Raw genomic sequence first — 18,761 nt, forward strand, 5'->3', positions numbered from 1 at the left:
TGTAATAAACATCTTGGCTTAAAAGCATGCAAACGATTTGCTACCACTGAAAAGTTAATTACAATATTCTTACTTTTGATGTATTGGACCAAATGATAACCACACTGTAAAATTAAGACCTAGCTGTAACACAGATGAAGTGTTTAAATTAGTAAACTAACTATGCACTACACCTAAACATTGCAGGCTATGTACCTATTTATCAATATTTAAATAAGGGTGCATCCAAATTTTCTCCATTTCTCTATATAGTCAGATGGTTGCATTGACTATATAACAATCAGTTAAAAGTACAAAACATATGCAGCAGCATACAGGCATCTCTATAGATTTGACATTTCAAATACAGGCAGAGAAAATGGCAAACCACATAATGGCAAACCACAAATTTTAATAAAGTATATAACTCCACATCAACAAAAATTCAAGAAGTCTTGCAAAACAGACAGGAACATGTTGGTTTTACAAGCCATGGGCAGGAGTGCTGCTCCATTACTTTTTGTTCATGCTAATCTCAGAGGCTGTTGTTCTGTTCATCTAATCACTAATGTTTCCATATTTTCTGATCTTGGACACGTATTGGTATGAAGTTAAGCATCAACACGATGTTCACAATTTAAAAGATGATCAATTTCTCTTCTGATGACAGAACTATTATCACAGAATGTCAGTGTTACAGAATGTAACACTGGACGTTGTTTTGTGAAACTAGAGTCAGAATTATTACAAAGGCTATGTAGATAAGAACCATTTAGATAAGTTAATTTTGACCAATGCAAGGAAAATTAATTTTTCTATAAAATACAATAGGCAAAACAAGATTGGTCTGACTGATGTTCAAGGAGATCATATTAGAACTTAATACAGTGGAGAATGATGGAAACAAATGAACCGCTTTTGCTGACACACTGTCGTGTTATATGCTATTCTGAAATCTATTTGAACTTGTGGATTCATTCTCAGAAAAATATTGATCTTTAATATGTTTGTGTTAAAAATTCTATAATGATGTCCAGTTACTAAAATAATTAAAGACCAGGTGAGTGTTCCATTACTACTTATACAGAACTAGAGTTAAGTTTTGGCACTTCCACTTTAAACATCATTTTCAAAAGTTTACCATTTCACAACAGAAGTTAACTGGAATACCAGCAGAAGACAGTTAATGGATCCATCTTCAGCTGTACATTAAGGACTATCCCACATTTGGCCCTCAGTCTCTCAACTAATGAATGGGTATGTCTACATAGCAAAGAAAAACCCGCATCTGGCCCTTGCTAGCTGACTCAGGCTCCCAGGTCTCAGGCAGTGGGGCTGTTTGATTGCTGTGTAGACTTCTGAGCCTGGAGCCCAAACCCCATGAGCCCAAGTTGGCTAGCAGGGGCCAGATGCGGGTTTTTCTTTGTGGTGCAGACATATCTATTTCCAAAGGAGACAGTGGGTGAGCCTCACTTGTCCAAACACCAAAGTTTGCTGTAAGAAACGTGTGATCCCCAGCATTTATGGATTTTATAACACGCACATTAAAAGATCTTAAAGTTGTGTCTGTTTAGTTTTGTTTTTAAACACAAATTTAATTACAGAACAAATCTGAACCTAAAGCTGTGCTGTTTACTTCCATATTCAGTTGCTGAGAGTTCTCCTGAGTTCCCCAACCACCCTTTATTGATAACTGAGATTCTACTGTATTCAAAAAGTAATGACCACCACATAATTTGTGTGCTTCCTTAGTAACTACCTTGCATACATTTAGCGAATTGTGTTCAGTCTCATGGATCTCTTACCTCCAAATGTGAAATTATTTTACAGATGTATTCAAACTTAGACTAGCATGGTACTTCTCTCTGCATGGACAGCTCTCATTAGAGCAGACAGTGTCCTATCTGTAGGTAACTGTATCCCTATATTCATACAGGTTCCAAGACTATTTTGAGGCTTTTCCCCCCCATACCTAACTCAGCCTCATTTCTTTCCTTGTACTATAATTTCTTCTCCTCCAATGTGTCCTTGAGAGTTCAGATTGCTCAGAGATTTACTTTATAGCACAGGTTTCAACTTGAATTTCAATTTCCAGTTAACTGTTTAATACAGAAATCTAGTTTGTGTTATTCTACATTACTACTCTGAGTTCACATGAAGGTATTAATATGATAAGTAAAGGCCTGTTACTGGGACTATATCATTTCTCTCACCCCCAATCATTTTTACATCTCCTTCCCAGTTCCCTTCAGTCTAGCCCTCATGTTCTCTCCTCACTGACTGAAAGACCCACAGCAGCAGTGAAGCATCCATTATGATCACACCTATTAGGCGTTAAAACAACACTACTACAAGAGAAGCACTGGCTTAATAACAGTATCCAAAATTGCTGTAGTGCCCAAATAGGTTGAAATTCACTGTGTTACATTGTGATTTTTTTTCTGGCTTTGAGTCTTGAACTCAACACTATTTTAATGTAGTTATATTTAATTACATCCAAGCTAAGCTTTAAAGAGAAAATATATATAAAACAGAATAGCAGTATTGGCCTATAAGAATAATAGTGCTGTTCAAAGGAGCAAGTTTCACATGCTGAACAATGTATTCTTAGAATTGTTTAATAAAACATTCTTAAAATGTACATATAGTACAATTATATTGGCCTTTCCGTTTTGGAGCTCCATTCAGGTCATAAAGGAGGATTTATCTTTTCCTAGTCTCCATTTATTAGCATCAGAGTACTCACTCCATCTGTCATGACCGGAAAAAAGCTATCCTTAAGAGATGTCCAAATCCAGGTTAGCATGGGTGTTGCTGACCGAACAGCACTAGAAAAGTAGCGCAAAGAAGTTTGTATATTACCCGTCTGACTATGGCTAGTTAAACCTACTGTTAGACATTCTTTTAGCAATGTTCACTCAAAAAAAGGGAATATTAGATATATGTATTATTAGAAAAGCTAATTAACACTTTAAAGTTAACTGCTAGTATTTTCTAAGGAATGTGAAAATTGTAGGGTTATGCACTAATGCCCAAAACAACAAGTATAACACAGTAACCAGCACTCGGTTTTCTTTTAAGTTTTTATAAATTACTTCTGTGCAGAATGCCTATTTTACCCTTGCTTTTGGAGGGCATTCAGGACTTAACCTTACAATTAGCTCATTTTACTTAAAGACTACTTGTGCTCATGTTTAACTTTTCACATCAAGGATGACAGGTTTCAGAATTTTATAATGCACTTTGAATTACTGTTGGAAGCTTTCATAACTACAAGTGGTAAAAATCAATTAAATGAGTATCTACAGCAGGGGTTCCCAAACTTGATTTGTGGCTTGTAAGGGGTAAGCCCCTGGCAGGGCACGAGATGTTTTTTTACCTGTACAAGCCTTCTCACATCAGACACTCCTAGTGAACGTCTCATCAAGAAGTGTGGTATGACTGACAACTAAAAAAGTAGACAGAAGAGGCAACGTGTCTACTAGTTAGAGCAGTGGGCTCAGTTCCTAGGATCTAGACCTGCCTCCTATTTATGCTGTGTGACAGGGTCGGGCCAGATGGCTACAGGAGAGTAATAGACAGCAGATATATTAGCCCCAGGCTAAGTAGGTCCCTTTTCCCTTTGTAAGGTAACAGGAAGGTTCCGGAACAATCAGGAACCTTCTGGAGACAATTAAGACAGACAGGCTGATTAGAACACCTGCAGCCAATCAAGAAGCTGCTAGAATCAATTAAGGCAGGCTAATCAGGGCACCTGGGTTCAAAAAGGAGCTCACTTCAGTTTGTGGTGCGCATGTAAGGAGCTGGGAGCAAGAGGCACCAGGAGCGGAGAGTGAGAACGCATACTGTTGGAGGACTGAGGAGTAGATGCATTATCAGACACCAGGAGGAATGACCTATGGTGAGGATAAAGAAGGGGTTGGGAGGAGGCCATGGGGAAGTAGCCCAGGGAGTTGTAGCTGTCGCACAGCTGTTCCAGGAGGCACTCTAGACAGCAGCATTCCACAGGGCCCTGGGCTGAAACCCAGAGTAGAGGGCAGGCCCAGGTTCCCCCCAAACCTCCCAACCCCTGGTCAGACACAAGAGTTGACCTGGATTGTGGATTCACAAAAGCGGCCAAACTGAGGGCTGCTGTGAAACTCCAAGGCGAGCAAATCCGCCAATAAGCACAAGACCCACCAAAGTAGAGGAGGAACTTTGTCACAGCTGATACCAGACCAAAACACAATACTGGAACTTCAAGGTTGGATACAAGGAAGATTCTTCTAACTGCCAAACACACATACAACCCTGAAACTTGAAATCAAGTCTCTGATTCTAAGTTTTTTTAAAAATGACATGTCTGCAGGGTAAGCATCTACCCTCCATTTTACCTGTATGAACACTGAGCAGAAGCTGCACCTACAGTTGCAATTTACTAACTAGTCTGCTGGTAACGTGAAAATCAGAACAGAATCCAGCTCACTTTTACGTAGGAGAAAAAATGGACTTCTGCTTAATGAAGCAAACTGGGACTCAGGAGAACTTGTTACTATTTCCAGTTCTGGCACAGACTGCTGCTATGGCCAGTTCCCCATTTGTAAAAGAAGGAAAATATTTACCTCACTAAAGTGAGGAAGATTAATGTTTGTAAAGAACTCTGAGATCACTGGAAGAAGTTCTGAATAGTTGTACTTCTGGGAATAGTGTCAGTAAGTGCTGGAAAATTATACTCTGTCCTGAAAAAGCTAAAGCCTCATCAAATGCAACATCCAACACAGAAAAAAGCCAAGAAGTGTCTCAGCATATAAAAAGAGTTAAATAGTTTTATATCAAACTCAGCAGATTCTAAGAAAAACAAAAAGTAAGTTGTTGCAGATAGCAACATGCTGCTTAGTAGTTTTGTGGTGTAGGAAACAGTCCAGTATACACACACACACTCTCTGAAAACTGAAAGAAAAATATAGCCAGATGAAAGATGTATTTTCAATAAAAAGGCTGCATTCAAAGCATACAGATCAGCAGATCTAAAAATACACAATGCTTATTCAGCTAGAACACAGCAGCCTGACTCCTAAAAATAAAAATAAAGGGTTGGGGTTTTGGTTTTTTTAATTGTTAGAACAGAAACATTCATTCTACTTTGGTCTCTGAGGGCATATCTACCCTACAGCTGCTAAATGTACAGAGCTGCAGTTATGCTCCTGCAGCAAGGTAGTGTAGATGCTTCCTACATTGATGGAAAGGGTTTTTCCATTGATTTAGTAAATCCATCTCTCCAAGAGACAGTAGGTAGGTCGATGGAAAAATGTTTCTGTTGACCTACTCACATCTACTCTGGGGTTAGGCTGACCTGACTATTGCACTCAAAAGTGCAAAAACAGGCCTGTTATCAGCTGTACTACCAATGTAGTCTCTCAAAGTGAGGATTCACCTTTAACAAACTAGACTAGACTTACAGATACTATTCCGTAAGCTAACATGGAGTGGTCAAAAATTGAGACATCAGAGAGGAGGGGAAGGTAGAAAAGTGAGGAAGAAAAGAGAAAAAACCAGGGGAAAAAAGTCATAATGAATACATTTTTAATTATTACTTTTTATATAACTAATAGCACCCTCTAGCTTTGCATAACTATTTTTCAAATTTACCAGATCTACTCATCCAATGCTGATGTTAAAATTGAAAGATTCTACTCACTGAAAAAAAAAAAAGTGACGCCTTAAGCAAACTGGATTTTACAAATTCCCTAGTGCCACTCATGTAAACCAAGATGTGTCTGACTAATGTATGAATCAATGAAGTATGAGACACACCCTGTCTTCAATCCTATTTGCACTAGTAATTGAGTCCCTTTCTCCATTACTGAAAAGATCCCAATATAAGAAAAATTGCAGAAGAGACTACTGATATAGCACCACTGATTACAAATTACACCCTAAAAGTACTTTCTATAAATTTGAAAAACCTTATTAGATTTGGAGACCTCTCTCAGTCAGGACTGACTTACAGGGAGGAAGGTGGGCACTTTGAGTTCTCTTCCCCTAACTTTCCCAAACAGAATTCTGTACTACTAATAGCATATTACACATTGCTCCAATCAAGTTATATTGTTCTATAACATTCTTCTAAGATGCCACAGTACCAAATCCACACAAATGAATGTAAAACATAATAGGGAGGTAGATCACCTTGTATGACCTGAATTACAGAACACTATTATTAATGGTTTTCAAGTTTCTGGAAGGGAAAAATAATCTTATGATCCTCTTTGGTCAAGCTGTCATTAAGATAGTTTTCTCCAAATTCAGCTACCTATTATTAAATGTTCTTGTTGACCTACTTATTTTTCTTCATTAGAAGAAGGGAAAAATACTAAAAATACTACTGTGAAAGACAAGATCGGTGAGGTAATATCTTTCATTGGACCAACTTCTGTTGGTGAGACAGACAAGTTTTCAAGCTTACACAGAGCTCTTCTTCAGGTCTGGGAAATGAAGACCTTGTCTACACTAGAATTCACTTCAGAATAAATTTCATCACTTAGGGTGTGAATAATCCACACCAGAGTTACACCAACCTAAGCGCCAGTGTAGACAGTGCTATGTCAGCGGGAGAACTGCCTCTTGTGGGAGGTGGAGTAACTGCCAACGGGATAGTTGGCAACGGGAGTAACTCTCCCATCAGCTTAGAACTTCCTCACCAGAAGCGCTACAGTGGCGCATCTGCATTGGTGAAGCTAGACCGCTGTAGCTCTTCTAGTGTAGATGCAGCATAACTCAAACTGTCACTGCTAAACATAAGATTTGACACGCTTGTTTACCGTAAGTAGTTAACACATTTCAAGGGACTATTCAAGGTGAAGTGGCCCATTAACACCCGTCCAGTCATAGGGAAGAAAGAGGGTGGGGGGTTGTTAGTGGGTTAGATTGTTGTAACAAGCCATAAATCCAGTATCTCTATTCAGTGTATGGGCTTGTCTACACTGGCAACTTACAGCACTCCAACTTTCTCGCTCAGGGGTGTTAAAAAAAAAAACCAAGCCACCCCCCTGAGCGTAGCAAGTTTCAGTGCTGGAAAGCGCTAGTGTAAACAGTGCGCCAGCGCTGGTAGCTGCGCCTCTCGTTGAGGTGGGTTTTTTTTGAGAGAGCTGGGAGAGCTCTCTCCCAGCACTGCGCCGCAACCACACAAGCCACGTTAAAGCGTTGCAGCGCTTTAGTGTTGCCAGCATAGACTAGCCCTAAGATTTTTAGTGTCTAGCAAAATTATGAATTTAAGCTCACAGTGTCATCTTTTAAGGTGTTGTGCACCTTTCCTTTGAGGATGAGGACTGAGAGGTCAGGTATAGAATGATCGCTTTGTGAAAAGCATTCACCCACAGGTGATATGGTGTTTTTGTCTTTCATCATTTTCCTGTGTGAATTCACTTGAGAATCGTAGTGATTGTCTGGTTTCACCCAGTTGCTATTGGGGCATTTAGCGCACTGGATGAGGAACACTACAGGTTGTGACAGGCATGCGTAGACCCATGGATCTTGAAAAGTGTGTTGTGCAGGGGTTGATAACTGTACCAATGGAGATTTGTCTGTGGATTTTGCATCTCTTGTTGTGGCAGGGTCTTGTACCACTTCGAATTAGTGTATCCTGGTTTGTAGGGAGCTTGCAAGCTTGTCTTTTTCACCAACAGAAGTTCGCCCAATAAAAGATACCTCACCCATCTTGTCTCTCCAACATCCTGGGACCAACATGGCTACAACAACACTGCATGCAACAATTGTTCCTATCTGGTAATCAGAATCTTAGCATTTACTTAAAACAGCTAACATTACCCAAATTCAGTAGGGAGCTGCTACTTACAAAATAATAATTCAGCTATCGCTACTCCAGGATGTGATTATGTAAATCTGGCTAGGCAAGTGGAGTAAAAATGTTCTTGGCATACTATATACAAATATTAAGCAAAGCCACAGGGCTTACATACTAACATGAGTAACTACAGATCAAATAGAAAAAGAGTACTTGTGGCACCGTAGAGACTAACAAATTTATTTGAGCATAAGCTTTCGTGAGCTACAGCTCACTTCATCGGATGCATGCAATGGAAAATACAGTGGGGAGATTTTATATACACAGAGAACATGAAAGAATGGGTGTTACCATATACACTGTAACAAGAGTAATCAGGTAAGGTATGCTATTACCAGCAGGAGAGAGAGAACAAACAAAAACAACAAAAAAAACAAAAACAAAAAATCCCTCAGTCTGGACCAGTCCACACAGGAGATCCATTTCCTGGACACTAAAGTGCTAATAAGCGATGGTCACGTAAACACCACCCTATACCGGAAACCTACTGACCGCTATACTGAACTACACGCCTCCAGCTTTCATGCAGACTACACCATTGTCTACAGCTGAAATCTACGATACAACCGCATTTGCTCCAACCCCTCAGACAGAAGCAAACAAACACTTACAAGATCTCTATCAAGCGTTCTTACAACTACAATACCCACCAGCTGAAGTGAAGAAACAGACAAAGCCAGAAGGGTACCCAGAAATCACCTACTACAGGACAGGCCCAACAAAGAAAATAACAGAACGCCACTAGTCATCACCTTCAGCTCCCAACTAAAACCTCTCCAACGCATCATCAAGGATCTACAACCTATCCTGAAGGACGACCCATCACTCTCACAGATCTTGGGAGACAGGCCAGTCCTTGCTCACAGACAGCCCCCCAACCTGAAGCAAATACTCACCAGCAACCACACACCACACAACAAAAACACTAACCCAGGAACCTATCCTTGAAACAAAGCCCGTTGCCAACTGTGTCCACATATCTATTCAGGGGACACCATCATAGGGCCTAATCACATCAGCCACACGATCAGAGGCTTGTTCACCTGCACATCTACCAATGTGATATATGCCATCATGTGCCAGCAATGCCCCTCTGCCATGTACACTGGCCAAACTGGACAGTCTCTACGTAAAAGAATAAATGGACACAAATCAGATGTCAAGAATTATAACATTCAAAAACCAGTCGGAGAACACTTCAATCTCTCCGGTCACTCGATTAGACCTAAAAGTCGCAATTCTTCAACAAAAAAACTTCAAAACCAGACTCCAACGAGAGACTGCTGAATTGGAATGAATTTGCAAACTGGACACCATTATATTAGGCTTGAATAAAGACTGGGAATGGATGTGTCATTACACAAAGTAAAACTATTTCCCCATGTTTATTTCCTCCACCACCACCGTTCCTCACACATTCTTGTTCTTGTCAACTGCTGGAAATGGCCCACCTTGATCACTACAAAAGGGTTTTTTTTTCTTCTCCCCCCCCCCCCCCCCCAGTTTCTTCTTTCTTTCTTCTTCTCCTCTCTCCTGCTGGTAATAGCTCACCTTACCTGATCATTCTTGTTACAGTGTGCATGGTAACACCCATTGTTTCATGTTCTCTGTGTATATAAAATCTCCCCACTGTATTTTCCACTGCATGCATCCGATGAAGTGAGCTGTAGCTCATGAAAGCTTATGCTCAAATAAATTTGTTAGTCTCTAAGGTGCCACAGGTACTCCTTTTCTTTTTGCGGATACAGACTAACACGGCTGCTACTCTGAATACAGATCAAATATTTGATCTTCTCAGGTATTATCAGAAATAAATCCCCATGCCAATATAGACTTTACTCCAAAGTATTACCCAATTCCAAACGATAATTGAAAGTAAATGGAAGACAGTATCCTCCTTTTAGCCTATGAACTACTGAACAACCACTTAAAATCATTAACAATTACTAAACAAGTTACCATTATTATATGCCATGACCAATGTGGGAGTGCTTAGTAATAAATACTGATCTGTCCCCCCAAATGTTTTAGGTGTAGGATTTCTGATATTATTGGAATGTCAGGGAGAGTACAGATTTCAGCACATGTCCCCTCAGTCACAAGACTTGCAACTGAAAACCACGAAGCCTGAATAGGTCTAGCTACCAAATAAGGAAGCAAACATCACAGCAACATTCTCTCAAATGGCCTGACTAGCCAAGTGGAAAAAAACAGAGAGACAAAAGGAAGACTTCACACCTAGGCCCTGTAATAGAAGCCATTGAGAAAATGGTAACTGGGCTCAGACATACACTGCAATAAAACACCCACTGCTGGCCCATGTCAGCTGACTCAAGCTTGCGAGGCTAAAAATTGTAATGCAGACATTCAGAGCCTGGTCTCCAGTCTGAGCCCAAATATCTATGTTTATAGTTCTGCAAGCCTGAATCAGCGGACATAGGGAAGCCACAGTTTTATTGCGCTAACAGGGAGTGTGGTTTCCACTGCAGTTAAACCAGTTAATATAGTCTGGGTGGAATATCCCCACTACAAAAAACTGCTACCTGTGTCAGACTTACATAACTGCATCCAGTGGTGCTGTACTAGTCCGTACGCTGGGATGGAATTCTGATGAGATATCCCATAGTTCTTAGCGGTGCAAGAAACTGGGCTGCTCTATCAATTCATTTGCAGGGTGCTCTCTCACACCTAGCATGGCGGTGCTGTCTGTGGCAGTGACACGAGAACAATATTTCACGTACATAACTTCCAAATGGAGTTACTCATTATTAATGCAGACAATTCTGAAGAAAAAAAGTAAACATTTGGCAACAAGAACTTTTAATGCGAATGTCATTAAGGATTTCAATCTGCAAGCCAAGTGATTTGTGGCACACCTGACTGACTTATATACACCTTTCAGTTTCTTTCCTGTCCACTAAACATAAAAATGTTCTTTTGGGTGTATTCTCCCAAATTATGGGTCCTACTTATATCACACCAGCAGAAGATTGGTGTCAGCTTCCAGGCAGTACGAGAAGAGAATTTATTGGATGACACCTCTGTTCAAATGCTGTGGAAGCACAGCAGAAATGGAGCAGGCAAATCTCGGGTTAAATGCTGAGGCAGCACAGGTGATTCCCAGTGTAGAGTAAGGGAGGCAGACAAAGCGCAGCTCAAGGGGAACTGGAGGCTAGGATTGCAGGACTCACAGCACCTGGGTTTAATTAGCTTAACTTCATTCTCACTGCAAAGTAGGCGAGCTGCCAGCCTGGGTTGAAGCAAAAACTGACCCCAGCCAATGCCCTTAAACTGTGCTTGAGACTCCCTCAAGCCCCAGCTAGAGGGTTTTCCTGCATGGATGGAAGCAGGGTTAGGCTGAAGCCTGACCTAACCCGGCAGCGAAGACATAACCAGGGAGGCTCTGAGAAAAGGAGTTTCAATCAGAGGAGGGAATGGATGAGGGGACACACACTGGAAAGAAAACTGAGACCAGGCTGGGTCCCAAGAACCACCGAGTTCCTGAAAAGAATACAAGTTGGGTCTTTTCTTTTCCTTTAACTCAAGAGAGGAGAGAGAGTATTGAGAAATTCAACCCAAAGACAGGTAAGGGTGGTAGTGACAACGGAGGCCTGGCAAGCCTACCTCACTAGCAACTCAAGCTGTGAGAAAGCAGATAAGTTTATGAAATGTTCCAATTCCATAGAATGATAAAAGCTAAAAACTACAATGCTGCCTGAGCAAAAGAAGGGGAAGGAGTGAGCTTCAACAAAATGGCAGCTACCTCCACCATCTCCAGGGACCCTGAGATCAACTGTGACACCACTATGACTGTCATCCTGATCCTGAGACATATCCTGACCAGACTGGTCCAAGAAGAGGAATCCAGATGACAATGCCACCTCCACTACCTCTAGCTAAATCCTGAACTCCATCTGGGGCGTGAGACTTTGTTGTCTCGTCCTGTTTCCCTACCCAGTGTCTTTTCCTTCCCCACCTTATTTCTTTTCCCTCTCTTTTTTTTTTCTTCTTTTTTAAATAAGTCTGGCTTAGCCAGCCAAGACTGTATATTCTGCAACACTGTTGTAAGACTGCGACCAAAGAGTCATCTAAAAGCAAAACTCTTAATAGCCAAATGCTGCAAATGTTTGCCAGGTCTCAGAGTGGCAGATATTGAGACCAGATGCCACGTCCGCATTTCTTCAACAGTGAGGTTGCAAGTGAAAGTCAACTCCAGAGACACAAGTGCTTTTTTAAATCTGAGTAGTTGTTCTCTCTCTCCCCTTAGGTATGTCATATCCAGGAAACGGGATCAGACTTTAAAATGGCAGCAATAACTGCTCCAGCCCATCTCACCTAACTTCTCTCTCCAAAAAGGACAGTTATCACCTAAGACCATCAAACAAGGGGGTTCTTTCTAAAAACTCTCCCCAGCTAGAGTGAAAGGGAACAAAAGGATGTTGTTAAAATGACAAACTGTACTTAACACTTAACATTTCAGATGCTTTAACTGTTTTTCCTTCTTGTCTGTATCTTTATTAAAATATTAAAAAAGATTTTCAGTAACATGTTTGTCATGGTATTAAGCATGCTAGAGGTCTCTGCATAACAAACCCCGAACCTTGTTTAAAACTGTTCAATGTTGGGCAGTTTCAGGGTCATGTTCAACACCTTTAACTCTTTGGGCCCATATATTCCATCTAAATTAATACAACACAGCACTAGACCTAACACCTCAGGGGTGTACTCAGAGAGACCAGAATTGGGACACAGGTCCAATCAGCCATGTAACCGTGACATATGCAAATAGGACATCTTCAAAGGGGTAACAAAAACAAAACAGACCGCAGTTTGAAAATTTTCTTCACCACCTACTTCTCTTAGAAATCACAAGGTTTTACCACGACAAGACCAATTGTTCATAAGCGATACGGTAAGTGAATAATTAAAATTAAAGCTGCATATTTTGGATTAAGCGCGGGAGGGAAAGGAACAGAGAATAAAACTGAAGCAATGCCTCATAATTGCATGAAACAGTGAATAATCTGTGTAACTTGCTGCCTCCTACACATGAATTGTCTGCATTACTGTGGCCTGCAGAACATTCTCTCCCTTCCCTTCAAGTGATATCTCTGATACAGAGGTTGTCAATTTCCGCCTTCCTTTTTTCTCAGTCACGACACAGCTTCCACTCTCCTTGGGATACCAGTCCATCTAGCAACATTTCCAATGTAGGTGGTTCTCTTTCTTCCTCTTCCTGGTTTGCCTGGAATCTTGTCTGATAGTATGAGTACTGAAATTGAGTCACTCTGAGATAAGCGAACAATATGTCCAAAAAGATGATATTCTTTTGCACAGGGTCTCTAATAATTGTGCTCTTTTTAAATTCATCCTTCTCATCACCTCATCATTCATCATTTTGTTGATCCAGCTAATTTTTAACGTTCTTCTGTAACACCACAACTCAAAACCTCCGAGTTGTGTCAGTGTCCTTTTTAAGAGCCCAGTTTCCACATCTGTACAGCAGGGGTGACCAAATGTAGCACATCAGCAATCTAGTGCGGATATGCAGTTTTAACTTTTGGACTACACGGAAGTCTTTGTATGTTACTGAATACATTTTAGGTAAGCTGTATCCTGATCTTGATTTTTTTTTTTTAATCGCATCTTCTGTCTGATGTTATTAGACTCCCCAAGTAGGGGAAACTATTCACTTGTTCCACAACAAAGTAGGAACTGAAGACAAACAGTAAAATGAAAAAGAGTGCCATTCAATCACATCACATGAAAGCAGACAAGTAAATATAAAATTTGTCAACAAGTGCTTGTATACAAATGCTATAATTTTAAGTACTATGGTAAGTGAACTTCAGTGTGTGATAGTAAATGAGGAGATTGATATAACAGGCATCACAGAGACTTTATGAAATGATGATGATGATGATGATAACGATAATAATCAATAGGACATGGTAATACCAGAGGAACAAAATATATAGGAATGACAAAGTAGCTTGTGCTGGTGGGGAAGTGGCATATATATTTGAAAGAAAGCAGAAGGTCAAAAAAAGTAAAAATCTCAAATGACAAACTGTATCAGAGAATCTCAATGAATAAAAATTCCATGTTTGAATAAGGGTATAGATAGTAGGAATATACTACCAAGCAGCTGACCATGATGACGACAGTGATTGTGAAATGCTCAGGGAGATTAAAGAGGTTACAAAAACAGAAAAGTAAATACTAATGAAGGATTTCAATGATCCCATATTGGCTGGGTACATGTCACCTGAGGATGGGATGCAGAGAATTTCTAGACACCATTAATGACTGCTTCTTGGAGCAGCTAGTCCTGAAACTCAAAAGGGGAGAGGCAATTCTTGATTCAGTTCTAAGCGGAGCACAGGATCTGGTCTAAGAGGTGAATATAGCTGAACCACTCAGTAACAGCAGCCATAATATAATAAAATTTAACATCCTTGTAAGTGGGGAAAATACCAAAGAAACCCACCACAGTGGCATTTAACTACAAAAAGGGGAACTATAAAAAAAAAGATGAAGTTTGTCTCTTAACTTCTATTTAACTATCACAAGAGCAAAATGCTTTCACACTGCATGGAAACTATTTAAAAACCACCACAATAGAGGCTCAAACTAAATGTATACCCCAAAAAGTAAGAGAACCAAAAACATACTACCATGGCTAAACAGCACAGTAAGAGAGGCAGTCAGAGGCAAAAGGCATCCTTTAGAAGGCATATCCTACTGAGGAAAATAGAAAGGAGCACAAACTCTGGCAAGTCAAATGCAAAAATGTCATTAGGAAGGACAAAAAAATCTGAAGAGCAACTAGCAAGACACTAACTGCAGATTTTTTTTTTTTAAGTATATCAGAAGCAGGAAGCCTGCTAAACAATCAGTTGAGTCAATGGATGATAGTGGTGCTAAAGGAGTACTCAAGGAAGATAAGGCCATTGCAGACAAGCTAAATGAATTCTTAGCATTGTTCTTCACTGCATAGGATGTGAGTGAGATTCCCACACTTGAGCCATTCTTTTTAGATAACAGATCTGAGGAACCATTCTGGATTGAGATGTCAACAGAGGTGATTTTGGAACAAACTGATAAATTAAACAGTAATAAGTCACCGGGATCAGAGAGTATTCACCCAAGAGTTCTGAAGGAACTCATTTGAAATTACAGAAGTACTAACTGTAGTATATAACCTATCACTTAAATCAGTCTCTGTACCAGATGACTGGCAGATAGCTAATGTGAAGTTGAATTTTTAAAAAGGCTCCAGAGACAATCCAATTGCAGGCCAGAAAGCCTGTCTTCAGTACCAGGTAAACTGATTGAAACAATAGTAAAGAACAGAATTATCAGACACACACATGAAACAATACGTTGGGGAAGAATCAGCATGGCTTTTGTAAAGGAATATCATGCTTAACCAATCTATTAAAATTCTTTGAGGGTGTCAACAAACTTGTGGACAAGAGTGATCCAGTTAATATAGTCTACTTGGACTTTCAGAAAATCTCCGACAAGGCCCCTCACTAAAGGCTCTTAAGCAAAGTAAGCAGTCAAAGGATAAGAGGGAAGGTCTTCTTATGGATCAGTAACTGATTAAAAGATAGGAAATGAAGACTAGGACTAAACGGTCAGTTTTCACTGTGGAGAGAGATAAATAGCGGGATCCCCCAAGGTTCTGTACTCGGACCAGTACTGTTCAACATAGTCATAAACAATCTGGAAAAAGGGGTAAACAGTGAGGTGGCAAAGTTTGCAAATGATACAAAATTACTCAAGATTGTTAAGTCCAAAGCTGACTGTGACAATTACAGAAGGATCTCACAAAATTGGGTGGATGGGAAACAAAATGATAGATGAAATTCCATGTTAACAAATGCAAAGAAACGCAGACTGGAAAACATAATCCCAACTATACATACTAAATGATGCAGTCTAGTTAGCTGTTATCACTCAAGAATAATCTTGGAGTCCTCTGAAAACATTTACTCAATGTGTAGCAACAGCAGAAAGAAAAAAAAGTGCTAACAATGTTAGGAACCATCTATCCCTTTACTAATAAGACAGAAAATATCATAATGCACACTATATAAAGCCATGATACACCCACACATTGAAACCTGTGTGCAGTTCTGGTCATTCCATCTCAAAAAAAGATACATTAGAATTGGAAAAGGTACAGAGAAAGGCAACAAAAGTGATTGGGGTATGGAACAGCTTCCATTTGAGATATTAAGGAGAATGGGACTGTTCATCTTAGACAAGAGATAACTAAGGGGGGGAAGAGAATATGAGAGAGGTCTATAAAATCATGAATAGCATGAAGAAAGCAAATAAGCAAGTATTATTTATCCCCAAGAACCAGGGATCACCTAATGAAATGAATAGGCAGCAGATTTAAAACAGACATGTGGAAGTACTTCTTCGTACAGTCAACCTGTGGAATTTGTTGCCATGTGATGATGTGACAGCCGGAAGTATAAGTGCATTCAAAAAAGAATTAGATAACTTCATGGAGGATAGGTCCATCAACAGCTTTTAGCCAAGATGATCAGGGATGCAACCTCATGCTCTGGATGTCCCTAAGCCTCTGACTGCCAGAAACTGGGACTGGATGACAGGATGGATCAATCAATAATTGCTCTGTTCTGTTTATTCCCTCAGAAGCATCTGGCACTGGACACGGTCAGAAGAAAAGTTACTGTGCTAGATGGACCATTGGTCTGACCAAGTAGGGCCATTTTTATGTTATGTTCTTAACTTGAGCATTGAGGTATTGGTGTTGCCTACCTTGTGTGCTACCGTTTACTTAGCATACTTTTTGTCTTTCTAATGTTGATCACCATTCCGTATTTCTTGCTGGCACTGTTCACAGCAATAAGCATGTTCTCAAGTTCTTCCCTTGTGAAAGAGATGGGTAAACTAGGTCATTGGCATATCTAATGTTGCTGATGTATATGCCATTGACCGATATGCCCTGGCTGGTGTCTTCAAAACTTTCCCTCATTATATCTTCTACATATATATTAAATAGCTGTGGAGTAGGATGTAACCGTGGGGTAACACCTTTTGTGATGCTGCCGTACTCAGATATTTCACAGTTCATTTGGATTGCTGCTTTCTCTCCTCATTACAGGTTTTGGGGGTGGGTTTTTTTGTGGTTTTTTTATGGACAAATTGTAGGTCTTGAGTCAATATTACATTCTGTAGACCGTTACCTCCACTACTTAAAATCCCTTTTAAAAAAAAACACTTTACTTCTTCCATAATATCTAGAATAAAATTTACTATTTTGTATTTTTATCTATAGATAATTAATTTTTAAAAATGAGGGAAAAGTAACTTCACGTACTACTCTACTCGAATGCCCCTTCCAAATTGTACCTTATTTAAGTATGTCTCCCTAGCTGCTGTTTGACACACTGACACAAATAATGAAACTAACTATTCAGAAAGTTTCAGAGTAGCAGCCATGTTAGTCTGTATTCGCAAGAAGAAAAGGAGGACGTTCTTGTCAACTGCTGGAAATGTCCCACCTTGATTATCACTACAAAAGAACCCCCCCCCCCCCCCAAGCTGGTAATAGCTCACCTTAAGTGATCACTCTCATTACAGTGTGTATGGTAACACCCATTGTTTCATGTTCTCTCTGTATATAAATCTGCCCACTGTATCTTCCCCTGAATGCATCCGATGAAGTGAGCTGTAGCTCACGAAAGCTTATGCTCAAATAAATTTGTTAGTCTCCAAGGTGCCACAAGTACTCCTTTTCTTTATTCAGAAAGTGCCATCAAATACACAAAACAAAATGGAGAGAAAAGTTTTCATTAACTAAAAGATTACAGGAAAAAATTTAAGTGATGGTAGGTACAAAACGTTAAGACAAGAGTGATTACGTAGATGTCCTTAATGACTGGTTACACAATGTAAAATGGATAAAACTAGTAAGGATATTCAAGCCAACTGGAAGTTTATAGACTAACTCCCTTGCTACTCTACACTGTTACTTTTTTCACATAGCATATATGCAAAATATTATGTGATGCACAATTTATCAGTGAATAAAATCTACTACACATTTCTACAGTCTTTCATCCTTAAACTGCAGAATCACCACACTCTAGATGAAACAAGAGTCTTCAACATTCATTTTACAACTGAAACAATTATACTCAAATAAATTATATCTAGTCCACACAAATGCTGCTTCTTTTTACTTCCTTTCAGGTACACTCTCAGTAGCAGCTTTTACAACAACAAACAGTACAAAATACATATGCTAATGTACTGTTTCATTTGTTTCAAAGTTTACAATGATGTTCAACGACCAGCAATATTTGATGTATTAAATCATCCAAAAAATGGCCCACAACTGATCCTTTCCAGAAAGGAGACGTGGAAAATCTGCAGTCCAGTAATGTCTTATCTACAGTAGAAAATTTTATACTAAATTTTTCATCAGTTGTGCCTGGTGGTATTCTATTTAGGGTTTTCATACTGCACTCAAAGCAGTATCAGAGTTCTTTCCACAGTTAAGAAGGACATTTACAACAGTGCAAGCACTATGTGGACAGGGATCAGCTGTTTTTAAAGCATCACAAAACCTCCTTCGGCACATCACTGCTAAAAAAATGAGAACATATTTAGTCTTTACATATGTATGTTGAAGTGACCACAAGAAGTGTGGACAAAGCTGTGGGACTGTTGAAGACTAATTTCAGTCTTTTATGTTGTTGCTGTATTTGAATCAATATGGAGATTCAGGACAGTTGGGAAGCCCAAGAAGAGTGTATTTTTCATTTCTCCTGAAGAAGAGAAAAAAGGGAAATAAATTGCAAATCCTCTCCTGTAAGACAGATTTTGTGCTACAGCTGGAGCAGATAAAAGTTGGTCAGGAAGCAGTGAAGCCTCTGGAATCCCCTCAATA

General features: G+C 39.7%; 1 protein-coding gene across 1 annotated transcript in view; it reads right to left on the reverse strand.

Annotated features, from left to right (window-relative positions):
* ACTR3 (actin related protein 3) overlaps positions 1-18,761 on the reverse strand; it is a 51,613-nt gene that overhangs the window by 23,236 nt on the left and 9,616 nt on the right. The window lies entirely within an intron of this gene.

This window comes from Natator depressus, chromosome 11 (genome assembly GCF_965152275.1).
Source record: "Natator depressus isolate rNatDep1 chromosome 11, rNatDep2.hap1, whole genome shotgun sequence".
NCBI lineage: Eukaryota > Metazoa > Chordata > Testudines > Cheloniidae > Natator > Natator depressus.